Source organism: Pinus tabuliformis, chromosome 8, assembly GCF_031772625.1.
Source record: "Pinus tabuliformis cultivar Carrire ecotype Pingquan chromosome 8, CPIR1, whole genome shotgun sequence".
In the NCBI taxonomy this organism is placed as follows: Eukaryota; Viridiplantae; Streptophyta; class Pinopsida; order Pinales; family Pinaceae; genus Pinus; species Pinus tabuliformis.
In genome coordinates this window covers 864,554,747-864,579,792 of record NC_142294.1, presented here as the reverse complement: position 1 = coordinate 864,579,792, position 25,046 = coordinate 864,554,747, and positions in this window count along the sequence as shown.

Sequence of the window (25,046 nt, the reverse complement as noted above, 5' to 3'; positions counted from 1 at the left end):
GTACTTTTATCAAGCTTTCATTCTAATTCAGTAAAAGGAAGGGTCTTTGAGAACATTTTTATCTAATGTCGTAACTTAGGGTGGCATGAGTGGAATCCTATCTGTTGTGCATATAGCATTGTCACCTAGAATTTTGTACAAACCACAAGTGGACAATTTGATTTAAGGAGCCCTTGGGAGTTCCAACATTCTTGGTGCAATACCAGGGCTCACCACTTTTTGGCGCCATTGTGAGGGAGGTTTCTAGGTAGATTTTTTTTTTCTGCTTAAGAATTATTTTATGTTTTGCATATAGTCTTTGAAGAAGTAACATAAAAGAAAAAAAAAAGAGAAAAAAATTCTTTCATGCCTCATAGGAGTAGAGATACTCAAAAGAAAATTCTTACCAAAAACACCCACACCCTCATGTAGTAAACCTTCACTCTTATCGATGAATGTTAGTTTCCCTCTCTGACTACAAGGGAGATAGAAGACCCTCTGGGTGAGAAACCTGAAATTTTTGAAGAAACTATTGGGGAAGAAGAAGAAATCACTTCACCTACCCACATTATGGCTGAAAACAGGGACAATGAGCTTTTTCGTATCAGAGAGACCAATGGAGAGGCTAAAATGAAGAATATAAACCCTACTTCCCCTCCACACTTCGATGGCTTACCCTCTAAGGATCCTGATACCTTCATTTTTGAATTTGTTATTGCCTACAGGACCTATGACTATGCCTCCGATAAGGAGAAGTTGAAGTTATTCCCCTATGTGCTTAAGGATGTATCCTTGTGCTAGTTTATGGGTGTTCTTAGGGGTAGCATCATTACCTGGGCCCAAATGTAACAAGCCTTCAATAAAAAGTACATGGAATACTTTAGGTCCAAATAAACCAAGGAAGAAATATTTAGGACGACTCTTTGACTTGATGAATCCCTAGAAGACTATGAGGAGAGATTTCACCTCAGTTATAGGAGGGTCAGCTTCACCCTTGATCCTAAATCACTCAAACTAGTTCTTATGTGAGGGGATCAAAGGAAGACATGTTGGATACCCTCAACATGATGTATTGGGGATGTATCTACCAGTTATCCTATTATGACATTAAAACTGTGTTCAAGAATCACTCTATGACTTCTAGAAAGAAGGGTGGGGCTAGTCAAGGCTTGATTAGTTCCTCTCCCTCCACAACTTCCATTAAGAATGAGATAGGAAACATGTTGGAGAATTTCAAGAGTGAAATGTTGCATACCTTTGCACTACAAATGGATACCATGAAAATCAAAATAAAGGAGGAAGAAGAAAGGGCACTATTTATTTTCTACCCAAGATGCACCAAATGACATCTTATGAATGGGTGTCCCTTAAATTTCATAGAGGTCTGCCTAGTTTATGAAGAAAATCATGCAACAAACAAGTTCCCTCCTTTTCTAGGACTAAAAGTTGTATATCAAGGAGAAGAAGGGGGGTCAGAGAAAATTTTGTTCGTCAATGAAAGAAGGCCTCAAGGACTTAGGTCATATCAACAAGGCATGCAAGGTGTACACTACTCTTATTATAATCCAAATCAAAATACATCCTTGCAACCTTGGTACTCTTCCACTCACCCATCCTCTTCCACACCCCCTTCTTGGCCTTATATTCCTCCATATCCTCCTCAACCTATCAACCATCTTTTTCATCCAAATCCACCCTAATCTTCTCAATGAGGAAACCCATCACAAGGGTGGAGGCCTTAAGTTAACCAACCTCCTTCTTTAATACCTCCACCCCAACCTCATCCACAACCCACTCATCCTACTTCACCTAATAAAACTCAAATGCTTTCTCAACCAAATCCGAACACAAAAAAAAAAGAAGCAAATCCCAATAGGTTTACAGAGGAGAGACATCTTACCCTACTTATGTTGTTGAAATCAAGGAGATCAAGCTTCGGTCTGGGAGACTGATTCTAGTTAACCAATCACGTTCTCCACCTAAAGAGCTTGAAGGAGAGAAGGAAGAGAGTGTTCCTCAAGTCAATCCAGCTCCTTTTCCTGAGAGGTTGATCCACCCTGGCCAGCACACCAGGGAAGAGGTTGAACTTTTGGGGGAATTGAAGAATTTGTGTGTTAAAATACCCCTTCTCCAGGTTATTAAAGATGATCCCATATATAATAAGCTCATAAAGGAGAAATGTTTCAAACATCATGGGAGAAGAGAAAGAGACATCCCCACCATAAATGTTGTTGGGAAATTATCTGATTTGATGCTTGGGAGGGTGATCTTCGTGAAATATATAGACCCTAGAAGCCTTGTAGTATATGTGCACATTGATGGCCTTATAGTCCCTGACACCTTGATTGATATTGGGGTTGCCATCAATGTTGTGACTAAGAAACCATGTTAAAGATTCCAAGGAGCTTTAAGAAATACCACCATAGTGCTGCATCTTGCAAACAGATATAAAGTAGCTCATGAGGGAGTTATTGAAGATGTTATGGCCTCCATTTACTCTTGGCAGTATCATACTGATTTCCTAGTTCTCCAACCCAAAACCAAGTTTAATGGATATCCTCTCATGGGAAGGCCATGGTTAGCCATTGTTGATGCTTACATTAGTTGTAGGGTTCAAAACATGACCATTGAGAATGGAAATTTGTCTAAATAATCGGTATTGTATCCTCCTTCTCAGCCTTCCATTGAGAATGACTTACCCTTGTGGCTAGAAGAGGAGGAAGAAGATGAACTATATCATACCACACCCCACCTAGTATGCACTATGGACATCATTATACGAGGGGGGAAACCTGATGAACATGATCTCATTAAACACATCCTTCAAAATGAACCTCCCACTCCCATACCCATTGATGAGTTGATGAAAGGATCTAAGAATAATCCTTGGGCTGACTTATTCCCTTTTGACTCAAGTCCAGACCATGTCAAGATTGTAGAGTTTGGCCCATCCAAAACATTAAAGATCAACCCTTCTTTCTCGGCCAAACAGGAAGAAAAATTGTGCAAAGTTCTGAGGTAACACCTTAATGCTTTTTCTTGTGACTATAATGAAATGAAAGGTGTGCATCCCTTGGTGTGTACCCACCATCTTTACATCAAGGAGGGATGAAATCCTGTGTGCTAACTCTAGAGGAGGATGAACCCAACTCTTAAGGATATTGTGAAGGAGGAACTGAAAAAACTACTAGATGCAAGGTTCATATACACTAATTTAGATAGTGAGTGGGTGTCACCTCTTGTTTTAGTTCCCAAGAAGAATGGGAAATGGAGGATCTATGTGGATTAAAAAGAGCTCAACAAGGCCACAAAGAAGGATTATTTTCCCTTGCCCTTAATTGACCAAGTCCTAGATGGACTTCTAGGGAAGAAATTATTCTCCTTCCTGGATGGATTTAGTGGATACAATCAAATCCAAATTAGCCTCGAAGATGAAGAAAATACCACATTCACATGTCCTTTGGGTACCTTTGATTATAGATTCCTTCCATTTGGTTTTTACAATGCCCTTGCTACTTTCCAGAGGGAAGTTTTGATTCTTTTTGCTAAATTGGTTCAAGATTATGTGGAAATCTACATGGATGATTTCACTCCTTATGCATGCGACTTCCATGAAGCTCTCTCCGACCTATGCAAGGTTTTGAAAAAATGCATTGAAATGACTCTCTCTCTAAGCCCTGAGAAATGTGAGTTCTTGATGAATAAGGGGTTGTCCTCGGTCATTCAATCTCCAAGGAAGGGATACAAGTGGACCCAAACAAAATTGCCAGCATAAAAAGGCTCCCTATTCCTCAGAAGAAAAGGGATGTCAGGACTTCTTAGGACTAGCAGGGTATTATAGGAGATTCATCCAAGAATCAAGTAAAGTGGCCTCACCTTTGTTCAGTTTACTAGCCAAAGATGTAGATTTTTGTTGGACCAATAGTTGTAAAGATTCCCTTGAAGTGTTGAAAGAAAAGTTGACTACTACACCATCCTAAGAGGTCCCAATTGGGCATTTCCTTTCCATATCCATATTAATGCATCAGACAAAGCTGTGTGGGGAGCCATGGGACAAGTAGAGGATAAGTTTTCTTATGCCATTTAATTCATTAGTGAGAATTTTTCTAAAGCTGAGTTGAATTACAATGTCATTGAAAAAGAGCTCTTAGTTGTAGTACATTCTTTAAACAAATTTAGGAACTATATCACTAGGTACCAAACTTTTGTTCAAATTGATCATGCACCCATTAAATACTCGATGAACAAGCCTAGTGTTAATGCTAGGATAATTAGATATTTTTTATTGCAACAACAGTTTGATTTGATTATCATTGAAAAACCAAGAAAAGAAAATGTGGTTGCATATTTTTTGTCTAGGTTAACCTTGATTGTAGGCAATGAGGAGATGGTGGATAATCAAATGCCAAATGAACACCTATTTTCTATATTGGTTCTTTCTCCCTAGTTCGCTGACATATAAAACTACTTGGTTACTAGGAGGTTCCCTCCTAATCTATCACCCAAGGAGAAAGGAAAGATTGTAAGGAAAATATCCCCTTTCACTTGGATTGGGGGCAATATTTTTAGATTCATACTAGATCAAATATTGAGGATATGTATAAGAGAGGAGGAGGTCTTTTACATCCTCTCAGCATGTCATGATTCTCCTTGCGAGGGTCATTTTTTTACAAAAAGGACAACCTTTAAAGTTTTATAGGTTGGTTACTTTTTTCCCACCTTACATCAAGATGTAAGGAGATACACCACTAGATGTGATTAGTGTCAAAGAATGGGAAAGCCCACACCCAGGGATGAAATTCCCCTACAACCTCAAGTGGCCTTAGTGCATTTTGAAAAGTGGGGAATGGATCTCATTGGGCCAATCGATCCACCATTAGGGTAGAAAAATCACACCATTATGTGCACTGATTACTTGACAAAGTGGGTTGAGACAAAGGCAGTCAAAGTAGCAATAAATCATAAACTGGCATAATTGTTAAGAGAGAACATCTTCTCTAAGTTTAGGTATCCAAAGGAGGTAATCACTAATCAAGGAGCACAATTCACATCCAATTTATTGAAGATCTCGTGAGGAAGCACCATATCAAGCATAAGACATCCACTGCCTATGTTGGGACGGGGTCCCTGGGTTAAGTTTTGGTAAAATTTTGGGTTAAATTTTGTATAAAATGTAAAGTCTCCATGAAATGAGTAAGAGGAGCGCGAGGATGGTATGATTCAAGGGGGATTTAGTCCCTTAGGTGGATAGGTGATAGGCGGTTTTGAGACCTGCCCATGGTCCGTGAACCATGGTATTGTAAGAAAAATGCTATATATAGATTAGTCATAGCGAGTCTAGAAAGGTAGCTAATAGAGAAGATCATTTTTTTAGGCGAAAGCTCAGGCATGAAAGGTCTGTTTCTTATACTTAGGTGAAACGGGAAGGTTCTAGCAGTTGAGTGTGCAAAGACCTTAGTAAGTCCACAGGCTGAGTGTGCGGGCCCCTGTTATAGACATTTTTGGGCACTACAACCCCAAGCATGAAATGTCCATAAATCAAGTGTTCCTAAGTCCCTAAAAGTGTTGTTCTAACCCCTAAAGGAACAAGGTCAACTGATTACAGCTTCTCCCAGAAGTTCTCCATGAAAAACTACTTAGAATTGGTCAAAATAGGATCATTTCAGCTGCTCCATAGGCAAAGTGCGTTGCATCTCACCTAAATACACTGTGTGGGTGCGTTGCATTTCAAAAAGCCCTTCTATGGGGTGCGATGGGCGAGAAATGACAAATGGCAGTGTCATTCTGCGAGGTGGAGAGGCATGGAATCTTCGAGAAACTTCTCCTGTGACACTTGCCTCTCTGAATTCGACCAAGGATGAGTAAGAGATCATCAATCTCCAAGTGGAAGCAAGAAATATCAGAGGGAAGACACTAATCAAATCACAAGCTGACTCATCTCCCTTACAGATATCTATATATGGATCCCTCATCCCAGAGATCGAGAGGCTAGAATTTTGCACATTGTAAGGAATTGTTGTTGGTTTCTTGAGACAACATCAGAGTGTTGGGTGATCTAAGCTTTGTATGAGGTGAATAAGGGCTTACTTGTTGAGAGGATGATGTTGGGTCAGAACAACTGGTTGTAACTCCCTTGGCTCTTTCTTGTTTATCAATAAAAGCTATTCACGTTTTCCTCCATACTCTTGTGTCATTTATGTTTTATGCATCCGTATGGTCAATTTACGTCTGATCCTAGATTGTTTATGATTATAGATCCATGTTCTTGTATAGTTTTATGCTACTATGATCCTACAGGTAATCTGTGAAGCTGGGCGTACAAGGGAGCAAGTAGCGAAAGACTATCAAGAGAGAGAGGAATCGAACTAGGAGATTAGCGCAAGACAGAGGTTGGTCTTCTTTGTTCTTCTCTCATCTATATTTCATAAAGGAAAAATGAAAGTAGCTTTACTTTGTTTGTTTCTAAGGTAGCTACCACACCTTAGTGGGATAAGCAGTTCTGTGTAGACACTTTTCCCTGTAACAAAATGGCGACTCCGCTGGGGATGAATTAGTTAGTTTGCTTATCTTCCTTGTTGTTTATTTTATAAACTTACAGACGGAGCCTGAAGTTGAGCCAGGTAGCTTTCAAACTACATTTGCTATTCAAATGAAAAGTAGATAAATGTCGCTTCAGTCAATCTCTGGGATTTGTTTATGACTTAAACAATTGATTCACAAACTCTCTGATTGCCCTCGTGGTAGCTCTTAGAACCTCCTTAGATCTACCCCTGATTGTTGCATTACTGATTACCATTTTCTCGGCCAAAACCCATGAACTGAACTGCAAACTGTGACCCGGAACCCAAGCAAAGTCTCGTCTCTGGCCCAGTGCAGGTACTATTCTATGAATCTGAAATTCAGCGCACTTCCCAAGTGTAGTAGGTGCGCTCCATTTCAAATTCTTTGTGTTACAGGTGCGCTGATCAAACTAGGCATTGTTCAGTTTTGGTTTCTGTGATTCATTCTTTTCAGTTCTATTCATGAATTTTGTTGCCTGTAATCAATATATCTCTGTTTGAAACCCCTTTTCCTTGTTGTTATTCTGCCTCCTTTGTGCAAAAGAACTGTAAATTTTTTTGTGTATTTGTTGAATCATTTTCAGTTCTCCTTTGCAAAAAGTAACTTAATCGTACTGTCGTCCTTTGATTTGAAAGTGTTGCAAGTGTCATTTTCAGTCATAGGAAAGAGTTTGGTTGCTATTGATAGTCGATTATCCTGTTACTATTGTATTTGGTCTGAATTTGTAGTTTTTCTAGTGTCAAAAACTAGTATTCATTTCCAAATCGTAAAATGTTGTGATTGTCTCCATTTTTTATTTTGAAAAGAAGCTTGTTAATAATTGTCACTTGAAAAGTAATTTAGATTTGTGCATTAGCTTTATTTTTACCATTCACATACTAAGAAAGCCGAAAACAAATACATGCATGTGCATTTGCATTTAGAGTTTTTGATTGGTTTGATTTAGGACAGTGCATTTAGAGTGTGCCCTTTGCTCTTTGTGAAAGAATACTATCCCTCTTTCCTTAGTAGCTAGGATTTTCATTGCACAAAGAAGAGAAAAGACTGTTTATAATCTTAGATTGCATTTTAGGAATTATACATCTACATCTCGCGGTGAACCTGAAAGGCAAATTTCTTAAACAAGATCAACTATAAAATAAATTCAATGAATCTAACAACGCTTTGGAACCTAAAGCACAACATCTAGAAGTCTATGCTAGAGACATATTCTGGCGTCATAAAGCCTGGTAACTATTGTTCTCACTGATGGTTGGGTGATTCCTCCACTTTGAGACGATAAGTGCCAGTACGGACTTGTGCTCCTACGTACCGTCGAGTATATTTTGGGAGACCACAATAGGCCTAATCCTTTATCCATAGGAAGCCGTGTCTTCCACCCTATCGATCGCAATGCACTGAACACAACATTCGGGAATATTGACTGCCATACCGTAAAAAGTATTCTGCAGTTTTGCGATTGGTTTGGTAATCCCTCTACCTAGATTTCCAGAGCAGTCCCTTTCGTTGCTTTTCAGACTCCTTAATGGAAAAGGTCCATCTGAGCACTTGTCACTTCAGGCTCATTAAAAATCAAAGGCGACTAGAGTCATCTTTTGTTTTTTCTCGACTCTTAAAAATTGAAAAAACAAGTTGTGTCAAAGAGTCTAAAATTCATCTAATTCGGAAACATACTTCCCCTTTATTTTTAGTTGATCGAGTAATCCGCAATCATGGAAGAAAGTCAATTGAAACCCCGTCATTCGTGGAGGCTTACGAGTCAACCATCTTTGTCTCTGAAATCAAAGCTATTACGGACAAAGCGGACTCGTTTAACCGGTTCCAAATCTCCTGGTAAAGTTAGAACAAGTGTTCCAACAACATTAGAGACTCCGGTTACTCCAAACATTTCTGGTATCCCTGCCTTTATAGAAGAAGTTCAGCAGCCACAGAAGGACAGTAGTACTGATCCTAGTCTGAGGGTGAACACTTGTGTCACTGAACCAGTTCCATCTACAACCGGTTCGGAGAGTGTTGCTCTGCAAACATCTGTCGCTATAGATTCCATACCTTCTTCGGCACCAGAAATATTCTACCGACCTGACGGTCTACCCCTTCCAGCTGGTCTGATTGCTATATAAGAGATTGTAGAAGATCCTCCAGCTAGTACTCCATCGCAATTTGGAGTCGGGATCACTCTGTATCCTTCTTCATCAGAAATTAGTCTACCGCCAGCAGGAGCTCCAGTAGAATCGCTAGGTAATCTTTTGGATAGACTAGAAATGTCTAAACAACCGTCAACATCTAGGACTGTGTCGTCTGACACAACGACGAAAGAACTTCCTGCTATCACTCCAACAATGTTCGCCAGTATACCATTTGTCCCAACTAGTTCTCAATCGCAAGAAGGAGCCCACTCAGGGGCTATTTCGACAGCATGGTTTGTTCCTATTTGTTCATTAGGAATAATATCCGGAAACTCTTATGTTGAGTCTCAACAAATTGATCCATTTGGAGGTCAATTTGGGCAGTCCGACCCTCAAGGGAAAACCATTCCCTTAAGTACCAGATTACCGCCGTATGGGGGGCAGTATACCCTTTCATTATCCCCTCCAGGAGGACAGCCATACGGGAGTTCACAACAAAATTCGGGTTATGCTAGAATTACATCAAGCGGTTGGGTACTGATACTACCTCGACAACCAAGAGTTGTATATTCGATGCAACAATGCTTACCTATGTCAAGTATACCAACTATGCCAGCTATTGTGATGGTGTCGCATGTTCAAGCGCTGCATGTTGTATGCCAACCTCAGGTTTCTCAGGTGGTAATGCAACAGCCTCTTGACCCTGCAACTCAACCACAATCGTCGACTAGTGGAATGACACAGGTTCAAACGGGTACAATTACCCCTCATCTTGGTCAAACAGTTAGTATCGGGCAATAGCACATGGCTTCACAAACATGGCTAGTGCAATACCAATAACCGTAGTTCCAACAAGTATACCAAGGTTCTGAGCAACAAATCTTTGCGAATAGTGGGCAACCGTATATTCAAAATGGTCAAAATCAACCACTTTACAATGGTCATGCCCACCAACCTTACCAAAGTTACCAGCATCAAATGCATTATGCTAGTATGCAAAGACCAACTGCTCAGGCGATCCCATCTTATCCTAGGTATGCATCGCCTAACCTGAATCAACAGTTACCCTTTGTGGCGACTTTAGAGTTACCTGATTTAAATAAGTTAACAAACGATCCAATCACTTACGCCCCTTGGTGGCTAGCGATTCCGCATAAACTTCCATCAGATATTCCTAAATTTAATGGAAATTCGGGTGAAGATCCGTCGAATCATGGGATGACCTTTCATCTGTGGTGTTCATCAAACACCCTAAACGATGATTCGATTAGGGTTTGCCTTTTTCAGAGGATGTTAACTGTTCCGGCAGCAAAATGGTATATCAAATTGCCTAGAGCTTCATTTGACAACTTCAGTACCCTAGCCACAACCTTTTTAACCCATTTTCAGTTATCGATAAGGTACGAAACGGGAACAGAACTTCTTACCAATTTCAAACAAACAACGGCCACTCACATATCTTATCATATACATGAGTGGCGACATCGTCGTAGAATGGTGAAAACGTATGTTCCCGATCAGCTTTTAGCTGAATGGTTTATTAAGTCATTATTGCCTTCCATCACGAAAGATGTGTCAAAAGGGGTAGTCATCACCGAAGAGCAAGTTATCGCTCGCGTGAAATATTTGGACTTGATTTACACTCAGTCCGGCACGCTCTACGATAAAATACCTGATGCTCCTAGACCGGAATTCTCAGTCCCTCCTCCTCCTAAATCAAACAATGACTCTCATGCTGGCAATGGCGCGATTGGCGCAACAGACATGAAATCGACAAAGGCTACATCTAAAAAGGCCCGTAAGATTTCCGGTCAAAATGAAAAAGAGGAACTTCTTTCCTCGGAAGTAAATACCGTATCGATAGATAAAGGCAAAGAAACCAAGCAACCAGGGGGCAAGAAGAAAGGCAAAGGGAAGAAGAAGAAACAGGAAGAATCATCACCTAAAAAATCTTCTGCAAACCCTCCTGGAAATAGGAAACCAAGAAATCCATGCTTCATATGCGATGAGGATCATTGGACCGCAAATTGTCCACACAGAGCTGAGCTTAAAAAATTCTTCAAGAATACAAAGATCTCAGCAGTATTAACTGATCTGTTTCTGAATCCAGGAACAAATCTGTTTGACAGTGGAAATGCTTCCCCGTCTCAAGTGCTGATGTTGTCGGTTTCCAAACAGCAAAATGATGCTTTGATATCGACAAGGAACAAAGATTATGGGAATCCACAGCTGTCGAAAAACAAGGATAAATATCAACCTAGTAGTCCGACAACAACTTCGACAGAAGTTGCGCCACCCATCATTTCCGAGTTGACAATAAAACCGACAAAGGGAGTAGTACACAAGTCGACGTTTAATCCCCACGCTAGAGCGGCACAGCATTATAATATAGTGGAAGATTTGGCCCAATCGCCATCCGCCATGTCGACTCTTGAGGTACTACAAAATTGTCCATCCCAAAATCAAGCTTTATTGTCAGCCATCGGTGGGATAGACCCAAAGGATTCCAATCTTGTATCCTTCGATCATAAAGGATACGATCCTCAATTACCAGCTCAACTAGCTTTCCTCGTCCAAGTGAAAGCCCTCAACAAAACTGTTCATCAAACGATTATTGATGAGGGGGAATCTACATGTATTATGTCGATGATTTGCTGGAAAACATTAGGATCTCCAACCTTGTCGCGATCTTTGACGACATTAAAATCATTTGACAGACGAACATATACCCCATATGGTATTCTAAATAACTTGAAGGTTGAACTAGGAGGGAAAATAGTAGAAATAGATGTTGAGGTAATCGACGGAAATCTCGATTACAACATCCTACTGGGAAGACCATGGATATATGCTATGGCTGCTGTTGTGTCGACCTATTTTAGGAAGATTGCATTTCCCTTTCAAGGAGGGATTACAATCGTCGATCAACAAAACTTCCTCCCCAATGGTTCTCAAGTTACGGGAGGCATTCCAATGATCCATGGAAGCCACCATTCGCTTCAAAATATCGGAGTAGGCCTACTAAAAGATCCTATATTAATGGGAACTTTCACCCTTCCACCTCTAATCAATTTTGCGGAAGTAGCGTTGGTAGGAACCTGCAATACGATATCTTCTAAAAAGATCTCAGAAAACGATATAGACATGGATCATGCACAGGTTTTTCCTCCAAGCCCAACAGAAATATTGTAGCAATCAATGTTCCTAGCATGGGAGGCAAACCCAAATCAATGCTCATCAAGCGTTTGGATAGATACGTCTAAGGAATATGGTACCCCTTCAGATCCTTGGTCATGAGTGCATGTCACCGACGAAGGAATTGTTCAATCAATGGTAATTGAAGGGGCACCATGGGATGATTACCACCATCGTTCCCTTCTTCTGGATTGTGAAGAAAATACTCTTGATGACCTTTGTCATCCTTCAGTTTTTGATTTTCTATCAAAGGCTGTAAACACGGTGGATTCCGAGCGAAACTTGTCCAACATTGAAGAGACTATCGCCATAAATATCTCAACCAAAGTAGATGTTATAGAGAATATTTTTGTTGGAAAATGTTGTTCTCCTTCAGAACTGGAAATATATAACGCTCTTCTTCGCGAATTCAGAGAAGTGTTTGCTTGGTCATATAATGAAATGCCAGACATTGACTCGAGTATCGTTGAACACGAAATCAGGATGTATCCAGATGTCAAACCAGTACGACAATGGCTACGGGAGGTGCACCCCAAGAAAGCTGCTGCCATCAAGGCAGAAGTTGAAAAACTTCTCCATGTTGGTTTCATTTACCCTGTTCCTCTAACCGATTGGGTATCGAACATTGTCCCTATTATGAAAAAACAAGGAACAATTAGAGTGTGCGTTGATTATAGGGATGTAAATCAAGCTTGTCCGAAAGACAACTACCCTACACCCTTCATCGACCAGATAATTGATGAATGCGCCAGATGTGAAATCTTTTCATTTATGGATGGATTCTCCGGGTATAATCAAATAAATATCCGCCTACAGGACCAGTCAAAGACTGCATTTATTTGTCCGTGGGGCACATTCGCATATCGAAAATTACCCTTTGGTTTAAAGAATGCAGGGGCAACATTACAGAGGGCAATGAATTATGCCTTCCATGACATCAAAAACATCGTTCAACCATACCTTGACGACCTTCCGGCTCATTCGCGAAAGAAGACTGATCATCCACAACATTTAAGAGCGATATTTCTACGTTGCCGACACTACAAGATACGACTCAATCCACACAAATGTGTATTTTGTGTCAGTTTTGGTCGTTTACTTGGCTTTGTAGTCTCGAAAGACGGGATTCGTCTCGACCCATGTAAGGTTCAGGAAATCATAAATTTTCCTCCACCTTCAAATTTGCTTCAGATTCAGAAACTCCAAGGGAATGCAAACTTTCTGAGGAGGTTCATTCCGAATTATGCCAAACTTGCTAAAGGTTATACGCGTCTTTTGAAAAATGAAGTACCCTTTGTCTGGGATCAGGTTGCGCAAGCTTCCTTTGATGCTTTAAAATAATCCATAATGAAAGCATCATTAATGTACGCTCCTGATTATCAAAAAGACTTTAACCTATATATGGCTGCAGTAGATACAACCATCGCAATGGTTTTAGTTCAAGAAGACAACGGAATTGAACATCGTATATATTATTTAAGTAAGAACTTAAATGATACAGAAAGAAAATATCCTTATGTTGAAAAGCTAGCGCTCGCAGCTGTTCAAGCGATACAGAGATTTCGACACTACGTCCTCTTTCGAAAAACTACCATTCTGTCAGATTGCAACCCCATGACTTATATATTGTCACGACAGTTGTTGGGGGGCAAATATTCAAAATGGATAGAAATTATACAAGAGTTTGATCTGGAATTTGTAAAATCCAAGTCAAAGAAAGCTCTGGTATTCGCAGAATTATTATGCGATCTCCCATCGTCGTCCAACGATGAAACATAAGAAACGATCGTGGACGAAAATTTGTTTCTGATATCTTCAAGCGATCAGTGGTATGGGGATATAATCATATATCTCCAAACCCAAAAATATAGGCCAAATACCTCTCGCTCCAAACAAAAACGTATTCGATACCAAGCAAAAGACTACATGATCATCGGTGATACACTTTACCGTCGTGGTATCGATATAGTTCTGAGAAGGTGCCTCACTCATGAGGAGGCTGAAAAAGTCCTGAATGATTGCCATTCAGGTGCGTGTGGGGGCATCAATTTGATTATGCTACAGTGCAAAATTTTTACGAGCAGGATACTTCTGGCCAACAATGTTCAAAGATTGCATAAACACAGTCAGAAGTTGCCATGCTTGTCAAATTTTCGATAGCAAAACCAGAAGACCACCCGCACCTCTGCAGCCAATAGTTGCTGTCGGGCCATTTGCCAAACGGGGCATCGATTTCATGACATGTAACCCCACCTCGACCGGGGGGCATGGGTATATCATAGTCGCAGTTGACTATTTTACCAAATGGGCCAAGGCGATGCCTACATTAGATAATACTGGTGAAACAACTGCCCTCTTCTTTTTCAATCATGTAGTCGCCAGATTCGGCGTCCCACAAGCTATAGTCACAGATCATGGATCGCATTTTCGCAATCACATGATGGTCGAATTAGCTGCCAAACTAGGGTTGTCTCACGACAGCTCTACTCCATATTACCTGCAAGCCAACAGACAAATTGAAGCAATCAACAAAGTCCTGAAGCGCATGCTGCAAAGGATGATTGGAGTTCACAAAAGAAGTTGGCACTTAATCCTGTACTCAGCCTTGTGGGCTTACCGAACATCGGTAAGGAATGCAACCGGGTTTACACGTTTCCAACTGGTATATGGCCTGGAAGCAGTCTTACCAATCTAGTGTGAAATCTCATCCCTCAAACTCGCAATTGACCTTCTCCCCGGGACTTCAGAAGAGGAGGCTCGTTTCTTGGAACTAATCCAATTGGATGAAACCCGTTGTGATGCTACTTTGGCTAACGAAGCCCATAAGAAATGAGTCAAGGCGCAAATCGACAAGAATGTCAAACCCCATGTCTTCTCAGAAGGTGACTTGGTCTTGCTTTATGACCAAGAATCCGATAAATTGGGGGCAGGTAAATTCAAGTCTTTATGGATGGGCCCCTATGTTGTTAAGCAAGTGTTAGCAAAAGGAGCCTACGAGTTAATGGATTATGACGGGATTCCACTGGCACAACCTCGTAACAGGTTGTACCTCAAGCGTTACTATGTGTGATTCAGTATAGTAACCTATATGATTTTGTTATGTTTTTGTTTTCACTAAAGTATTTGTTTTGGTCAAGTAATCCACTTTTTACATTTATTTCATATGTCAAACCTATTGGAATCATGTGTTGGATGTGCTGACGGAGCGAGTCGTAGTTCGTGGAACCTATCTTCCGCGACCTAGGCCATTTTTGATCCAAGCGGCGAGTTAGTAAGTTTCAGAGGGGTATGTATTGGTCGATCAACGAATAACATCGCTGAATATAGCGCATTGATAGAACTTCTCTCTGATGCCATCACACATGGTATACGCCGACTGATTGTCAAGCTAGACTCACAGCTTGTCATACTACAACTCACTGGTATCTACTCTGTCCGAAATCCAGCTATTTATCGCATGTTCCTAAGGCTTATGATTTTGGAAAGGCAATTTGATTTTGTTCAATATCAACATATTTCCAGAACCTTAAACACATTAACTGACTCATTGGAAAATTATGTGTTAGATAGACATTTACAACATTTATAAAAAGAAGCATACCATCAATATTTGCATTTGGATCATGTAACTTAACCAAAATAAAACTTCGAAAATAAAAAATATATACATAACTGTTTATGGTTTACACATAATTTTCTGTAACCAAGACAAAATTGGTCAAATGACCCAAAACTCAAAACACTAGGGGACACCCTAGTATAATGATGCTCATGATAGCAAGTCACAGCCTGTGCGATCATGCGTAAGAGGTGAGTCCATCGTCTTGGCACACCAGTAGTATGCCGCTGCAACCTCAAGGGTAGCTCGTCAGTCCTCACATCTAGGATACCAAGAGTGAGGCCCTCAACCTGTTCCTATAATGCTATGAGAGTCTCGGCCACATCAAGGTCGCGAAGGATAGCCCTTCCAACAACCTCTCCTGCTGGGGCGGCAGCTAGCACTCCCAGGCGTACTACTGACCGAACGGGACCAACATCTGCATGAACAAATGAGTTTGATTAGTCTAGATAGAATAAAGCACAAGAAAATTATAAAAGAAAAAACGATAAACAAGAATATGGTCAAAGAATTTACCAATGGCACCCCACTGTTCGCCAGCCGACAGTACTAAATCTGGGTCACCCTGGAAGTCCATACCAGCGTATGGATAGTCGGAATAAACCATCTCCTGACGATCAAACCACCTGAAGAAGGTATCAGAAAAGGAAATCTGAGACTGACCAGCATTCCTAGACATATGGTCGACCCATCTTTGCATACGTGGTTCAGTCGGTGAAGGTAAATAGAGTGCAATATAATGCGGCTGCATCAATGGTATCTTTTCCAAGGCAAAGGCGGTCAAAATAGAACCATACCCAAAGTTCTTCAACCTCCCACTCTTCACCTTGGTCAACTGTTCTTTCATCACAAGAAGTACTGCGTCGCACCAGTTGAACACCTTCGGTTGGAGACATTCCAAGGCATACTGCATATAAGATCGGTTGGCTACATGAAGAGCTGCACCACCAGCCATTCTACCTAAAGTAAACAAAACAGTCCTGAGGGACCTGTCAGTGACATCACAGATGATGATCTTTCAGTCTTTACAAAGGATTCTGGATGAATTGGGTAAGAAGTAGGAGTTGGGTAGGTTATACAGTGACAGCTAGAGTGCCATACATCTTGCAAAGAACTCTACATTTCATTCCAAGACTAAGCATATACAGCTCAAGTACCATTTCATACGGTCAGTGTTGGAAGATGAACAATTGAAGCTGGAAAAGATACACACTAGCTAGAATCCTGCAGATATGTTAACAAAAGTGGTAGCCTGGGAGAAACTAAGAATCTGCTCAGTTTCAATTGGTCTTCAAGTATGATGAAGAAGATGAGAAACAACCAGGTCCAAAGTGGAGTCATTGTTCAGCAAATGAAGCAGCAGTGGAGTTGCTATAATCAGTCTCCAAGTGGGAGATTGTTGGGTGTGGAGTCTAATTATCTTCTGTATTCACAGGTATCGCTACATTGGATCCCAGTTCATAATGTGGCGGCAACGCTGCCCGTAAAATATTCATTGTAGAGGGGGTCCAAGGGGGGTGGCTGCGACCTTTTGGGAGCCCCCCCTAGCAGGGGGATCAGGGGCAGCACCCCTGAAGCTAAGAATAGATGTAAAATTGCCTTGTAAAATGTTGTAATTTCGTAGTCAATCTGGGTCATTCATTAGGCGGAGATCTGGCTGTAGAATTTATGTTTAACTTAGGGTTTTTTTCCCTAGAAGGAAACCCCTCGCTATATATGAGGGAATTGTATTGCGCCTATGTAGATCTGTATTCTGAGTGAGGAAGAGAGAGGAGATTGAGAGCGAAGAGGGAGTTACAACAGATCTACTGTAGGTTGTATCTCTTTAGTTTTCTGAATAATATGAAAAGAAAGACTGACTGTTTCTCCATGGACGTAGCCCAAATTGGGTGAACCACGTATATCTATGTCTCTTTTGTTTTATGCGTTTTCTGTGTTTATATTTCTACAATATTTTATGTGTTCCATTGCTCTGTAATATATAATTTTCTAAAAGTTATTCCTTATTTCTGCAAGTGTCTATAATTTCTTTCTGTGTTATAATTTATATGAATTAGTTCTTATCTGGTGTGTATAATCAGTAATATTTGTGCATGTTATGACTAGTTAAAAGCCTTCGTGAAGATCTGGAAGCTGTTTAAGTGAATTTACAGTGATTTTCTATTCGGAGAGGTTAAGGGTTCGTGAAGGTGGATCTAAGCCCTAGAAACCACAGGAACCTATCACACAGGCCTCTTGATGAAGAATCCTCGTTCTGTCATCCCCCAATACTACTTCGGGTGAGACTGCAGCCTGCGCTACGCAAGTTGCTGCCAAAAGGGATAGCAGTTGGGGTTTTTTTGGTTGGCATAGATAACACTGAACTTGGGTCAGGCCCCATCAAGCCAACAACCTATCATCTTAAATAAAATGGGCAAGTAGAGGTCACAAGAAGAGCATTGGAGAGTATCCTCACAAACGTTGTTTGAAACAACAAGAAGGATTGGGTAGAGAGACTAGTATAGACCACTTAGGCCTACAATACCACATGGAAAACCACCATTGGATTCACTCCATATGATTTTCTTATGGGAAGAAAACTTTGATTTCTATTGTGTTTGAATATAACACTTTGAGAATGGAAGCTCAATTGGACATATATGTCACCACAACAAGAAAGGTTGCTCCAACTGAATGGCTCAGATGAGTTTGGAATGCAAGCTCTCTTACACACTGAAGTCATACAAATGCAATCGAAGGTTTGGCATGAGAAGCATATCAAGGAAAATACTTTTCAAGAAGGGGATTGGGCCCTGTTATATGATTCTAGGTTCAAATATTTTAAAGGGGAGCTAATAACAAGATTATTGGGCCCATACCTAGTGGAAAATTTTCATGAAAATGGATTCGTCTAGATCAAAAAAAAATATGAGGAAGGAATCCCATTGCTTGTAAATGGTTACATGTTGAATTTGTGTAGAAGACCTATGTCTAAGGAGGAATTTATCAGTTCAGTCATAAAGGAATTGAATGTGATTGGGATCTTCATAACTCCCAGTCCACAACACTCTTAGAAATTTAAAAAATAAAATATAAGAGGCCTGGATGAAAACCTCTATGAGGCATATAAGGCCAACTTCTAGCTTGATAACCTCTCTAAGGCGGCCCAGGAACAAAAAAAAAAAAAATGATAAATATCCCTAGGTGAAAACATCTCTTGAGGCACCTAGGGCAGGCATGTAGGTGAAAACCTCCTCTGAGGCAGCCTGTGAGTCTCAAGAAAAACAAAAGACAAAAAATAGAGAGAAAAGAAAAGAGAAAGGAGATTATATCCTATTTTCTAACCTTTATTTTGCTTTGGAAAGTTGTACACAATGGATTTCAAGGTACAACGAAATACCTATAGGCTGCCATCCATTCCTCTATCCATACACCCCATATCCGTCCTCTCCATATCTCTCTCCACCATCCCATCATCAAGAAATCCAAAATTCACCTCCTCTCTATGTTTCTACAGGAAGGACCTTTGTTGCTATAGGAAGGTCATGTAATGCTACAGGAGGAACTTGTGGAGCTACAAGAGGTAGGTTGGATGATCTGAATTTAAACAGGAAAAAACCTAATTATAGATATAACCATAAATATAGAGATGCAATAGAAATAACACTTCATTTCATTAATATCAGATACTGAAATATGCTTACAAACTGAATGGAAATAAGACTAGCTCGAGTGGTGGTAGCTTATCTCTAAGAAAAGATGTGGTGGCAACATGCCTCTAACTTGTGTTACAATGAGGCTTGAAGGCATATTTATTATTGAGAAACAATGGGAAACCCCAAAACATCCAAAATCCTAACCCTGGAGGACGAAACACCAAACTATGGGCCTCGTTGGGGTAAACTGGTACATCAACTTTCCAGGTTCATAACTTTGGCATACGATCTTCTTTTGATGCACACAATACCTCATTAGAAAGATCTATCTAAGGACTAAAACTGTTGATAGCAAATACTAAGTTGAAAATTCATATTCACGAATATGATTTTTCAAGTCAATATTCACTGTTAGTAGTTTTAGTCCTTGCATGGATCTTTCTAATGAGGTATCGTGTACGTCAAACGGAAATCGTATGCCAAATTTATGACCCTTGGAAGTTGATGTACCAATTTACCCCAACGAGGCCCATAGTTTGGCCTTTCATCTCCTAGGGTTAGGTTTTTGCATGTTTTGTGGTTTTCCATTATTTCTAAATAATAAATAGGCCTTCAAGGCTCATTGTAACATAGTTCAGGTGCTTGTAGCTACCACATCTCTTCTCAAAGACAAGCTACCATCACTCGAGCTAGTCTTATTTTCATTCTGTTTGTAAGCATATTTCAATATATGATTTTAATGAAATGAAGCGTTATTTTTGTACATATTTATATTTACGGTTATATCTATAATTTTTTGCATTCCTGTTTAAATTTGGATCAGTGGTATCAAAGTGGTCTGCTCTTTCTCTGTTTCTCTTTGCATGTCCCCAATGAGGTCAAGATATAAGGAGTTAGGGCTTGAACTGGTCGAAACTTTGCAAGACCAGCCTTGAAAATCCCAACAGCCTCTCATGGCAGTAGAAAACAAAGACGAGGGGGTATGAGATCCTTTCAAAATCTTGCTCGAAGAAGCCCTCTAGTGACAGAGGAATGTGATGATGGGTAAATTCTCCCATACCCTTCACCGTCTACCCAGGAGTGACGCATCTACTTCCAACAGCTACTCTGGAAGTGCCACACCCTTTAAGGTACAAGTTAAATTTGACATTCCCATATTTTAGGGCCAGAAAGATGTCGATGCCATAGATAAATGGTTGAATTTGCTAGAAGGATATTTTTATGTTCATGATTTTTCCAATCGGGAAACAATTACTTTTACACTTCTCAAAGTCACCCCCCATGTCAAGGACTACTAGTAAACATACTGTGAGCAGAAGGACGAGAGGTATCCCTCATTATTTTCAGCCGCACCCACTTGGAAATCATTCCGCGATGCCGTCAAGGGGCAGTACTACCTTGTCGGTAGCTATGAGGATAAATACATAAAGTGGACCATGTTGCAGTAGGGAAGGGACCGAGATGTGTTGGATTTTACCAATATTTTTCATACCCTTCACACGAAGTTGGGTATTAATAATTCTGAGCGTCATTTGGTATTCAAATATTTTGACTTCCTACACAGCTACATCCAAGACGAGATGGAGTTCTTGGACATCTCCTCACTCGACACGACTGTTATAGACATTTTTGGGCACTACAACCCCAAGCATGAAAGTCCATAAACCAAGGGCTCCTAAGTCCCTAAAAGTGTTGTTATAACCCCTAAAGGAACAAGGTCAACTGATTACAGCTTCTCCCAGAAGTTCTCCATGAAAAACTGCTCAGAACTGGTCAAAACTGGATCATTTCACTTGCTCCATGGCCAGGGTGCGATGCATCACACCTTGTACACACGGGAAGTGCGTTGCATTTCAAAAATCCCTTCTATGGGGTGCGATGGACGGGAAAAGACAAGTGGTGGAGACAGTTTGCGAGGTGGATGATCATGGAATCTTACAGAAACTTCTCCTAGGACACTTGCCTCTCAAAATCGCCCAAGGATGAGTAAGAGATCAATGAGATCTCCAAGTGACATCAAGAACTATTAGAGAGAAGGCACTAATCAAAAACCCAGAGCTGACTCACACCTCTGCAAGTATCTATATATAGATCTCTCATCCCAGAGATCAGGAGGTTGGAGGATGGAATTTTGCATATTGTAAGGAATTGCTGTTGGTTTCTTGAGACAAACATCAGATTTTTGGGAGATCTAAGATTTTTTTGAGGTGAAGAGGGGCTTCTTTGCTAGGAGGTTGATGCTGGGTCAGAACAACTAGTTGTAACTCCTCTTGGCTCTTTTCTTGTTTATCAATAAAAGCTATTCAAGTTTTCCTCCATGCTTTTGTGTCATTGATGCTTGCTACATTTGTATGGTCAATTTACATCTAATCCTAGATTGTTTATGATTATAGATCCATGTCTTTGTATAGTGCTATGCTTCTATGATCTTACAGGTACTTTGTGAAGTTGGGCGTGCAAGGGAGCAGGTAGCTGAAGACTATCAAAGAAGAGAGGGACCAAATCAGGAGATTAGCGCAAGACAGAGGTTCGTCTTTCTATTCCTCTCTATCTATAATTCATAAAGGAAAAACGAAAGTAGCTTTTCTCTTTTTTTTCTAAGGCAGTTGTCACACCTTAGTGGGATAGAGCAGTTCTATATAGACAATTTTCTCTGTAACAAAATGACGACTCCACTGGGGAGATAATTAGTTTGTTTGTTTATCATTCTTTGTTGTCTATTTCATAAACTTACGAGTAGCATTCGAACTGCATTTTCCATAAAAAATGCAAAGTAGATAACTGCTACTTCAATCCATCCACTGGATCTGTTTATGATTTAAACAACTGATTCACAAACTATCTAATTGCCCTTGTGATAGCTCTTAGATCCTCCTTAGATATACCCCTGATTGTTGCATTACTGATTTCTTTTTGCTCGACCAAAACCCAAGAACTGAACTGCAAACTGTGACCTGGAACCCGAAGAGAGTCTCGTTTCTGGCCCAGCGTAGGTACTGTTCAGAGATTCTAAACTTCAGCGTACTTCCCGAGTGGACAAGCTACGCTGCATTTCAAATTCTCTGTGTTACAGGTGCGCTGATCAGACTAGCTCTGTGCAGTTGTGGTTTCTGTGATTCATTCTTTCCAGTTCTATTCTTGAATTTTGCTACATGTGATCAGTATATGTCTGTTTGAAACCCCCTTTCCTTGCTGTTATCCTGCCTCCTTTGTACAAAAGAACTGTAAATGTTTTTGTGTGTTTGTTGAGTCATTTACAGTTCTCCTTTGCAAAAGTAGCATAATCGTACTGTCGTCCTTTGATTTGAAACTATCGCAAGTGTCGATTTCAATCGTAGGAAAGAGTTTGATTGCTGTTGATGGTCGATTATCCTGTTACTATTTCTTTTGGTATAAATTTGTAATTTTCTAGTGTCTAGAACAAGTATTCATTTCAAACTTGTAAGGTGTTGTGATCGTCTCCATTTTTTTATTTCGAAAAGAAACTTGCTAATATTTGTCGCTTGAAAAGAAATTCAGATTTGTGCATCAACTTTCTTTTTAGCATTCATATACTAAGAAATTCGAAAACAAATACATGCATGTGCATTTGCATATAGATAGTCTGATTGGTTTGATTTAGGAAAGTGCATTTAGAGTGTGCTCTTTGCTCTTTTAGAAAATATTATGTCTTTCTTTTTCCTAGTAGCTAGGATTTTCATTGCACAAAGAAGATAAAAAGATTGTTTATCATCTTAGATTGGATTTTAGGAATTACATCTACATCTTGCGGTGAACCTGAAAGGAAAACTTCATAAACAAGATCAACCATAAAATAAATTCAATGAATCTAACAACGCTTTGGAACCTAACGCACAACATTTAGAAGTCTAGGCTAGAGACGTATTCCGGTGTCGTAAAGCCTGGTCACTGTTGTTCTCACTGATGGTTGGGTGATTCCTCCACTTTGAGACGATAAGTGCCAATATGGACTTGTGCTCCCGCGTACCGTCGAGTATATTTTGGGAGACCCCAATAGGATTAATCCTTTATCCATAGGAAGCCGTGTGTGCCACCCTATCGATCGCAATGCACTGAAGACAACATTCGGGAAGATTGACTGCCGTACCGTAAAAAGTATTCTGCAGTTTTGCGATTGGTTTGGTAATCCCTCTACCTAGATTTCCAGAGAAGTCCCTTTCATTCCTTTTTAGACTCCTTAACAGAAAAGGTCCATCTGAGCACTTGTCACTTCAGGTTCATTAAAAATCGAAGGCGACTAGAGTCATCTTTTGTTTTTTCTCGACTCTTAAAAATTGAAAAAACAAGTTGTGTCAAAGCATATAAAATTTATTTTAATCGGAATAACGTCATTGTTCCTTCGTTGGTCTTAGAAGTTAGTCTCCCTTCATTGCAAAGTTCTTGTAGAATCGCTAGAAAATCTTTTGGATAGACTAGATATGTCTGAACGACTGTCGACATCCAGGATTGTGTCATCCGATGCAGCAGTGGCAGAGCCTCCTGCTGCTACTCCAACGATGTTCGATGGTATACCATCTGTCCCGGCAAGTTATCAAAAACAAGCCGGAGTCCAATCAGGGACTGTTTCGACGACATGGTCAATTCCTGTTTCTTCATCCGGATTATCATCTCGTATTTCTTATGTTGAAACTCAACAAATTGATCCAATGTGTCTTCAAAGGCCAATATACCCTTTAAGTACTGGATTTCCACCATATGGAGGGCAGTATGCCTTTTCATTGTTCCCTCCCAGAGAACAACCATATGGGAGTTTACAACAAAGTTCAGGTCAAACTGGAATTACATCCAACAGTTGGGTACCAATACTGCCTCAGTAACCAAGGGTTGTATATTCAATGCAACCAGTCCACCCTGTGTCGAATATTCCCACTATACCTACTATGGTGACTACGTTGCAAGTACAAGCGCTACCTATTGTATGTCAACCCCAAGTTTCTCAGGTTGCAATACAACAACCTCTTGTCTCAACGACTCAATCACAACCTCAGGTTAGTGCCTCCTTATCTGGAGCAACTCAGGCTCAAACAAGTACTATGGCTTCTCATCTTGGTCAACCATCCAGTATTGGGAAACAATAGATGGTCCAACAACCATGGTTGATTCAATCTCAACAACCGCCATTCCAGCAATCATATCAAGGACCTGAGCAACAAGTCTTTGTAAGTAATGGGCAACCGCATTTCCAAAGCGGTTATCAAAAACCATATCATAATGGTTATGCCCATCAACCTTGTCAAAGTTTCCAGCATCAAATACATTATGCTGGTATGCAAAGACCCACTGCTCAGGCAATTCCATCTTATCCTGGGTATGCTTCGCCTAACCTGAATCAACAGTTGCCCTTTGTAGCAACTCTAGAATTACCAGATCTAAACCAGCTGATGAATGATCCAATTGCTTATGCCCCTTGGTGGCCAGCGATTCCACATAAACTTCCGTCAGATATTCCTAAATTTAATGGAAATATGGGTGAAGACCCTTCGAATCATGTGATGACATTTCATCTGTGGTGTTCATCAAACACCCTAAACGATGATTCGATTAGGCTTTGCCTTTTCTAGAGGACGTTAACTGGTCCGGCAGCAAAATGGTATATCGAGTTACCCAGAGCTTCGTTTGAAAAATTTAGTACCCTAGCCACAACCTTTTTAACCCATTTTCAGTTACCGATAAGGTACGAAACGGGAACAGAACTTCTTACCAATTTCAAACAAACAATGGCCACTCACATATCTGATCATATACATGAGTGGCGACATCGTCGTAGAATGGTAAAAACGTATGTTCCTGATCAGCTTTTAGCTGAATGGTTTATTAAGTCTTTGTTACCTTCCATTACAGAAGATGTGGCAAAAGTGGGAGTCGTCACCGAAGAGCAAGTTATTGCTCATGCGCAATATTTGGACTTGA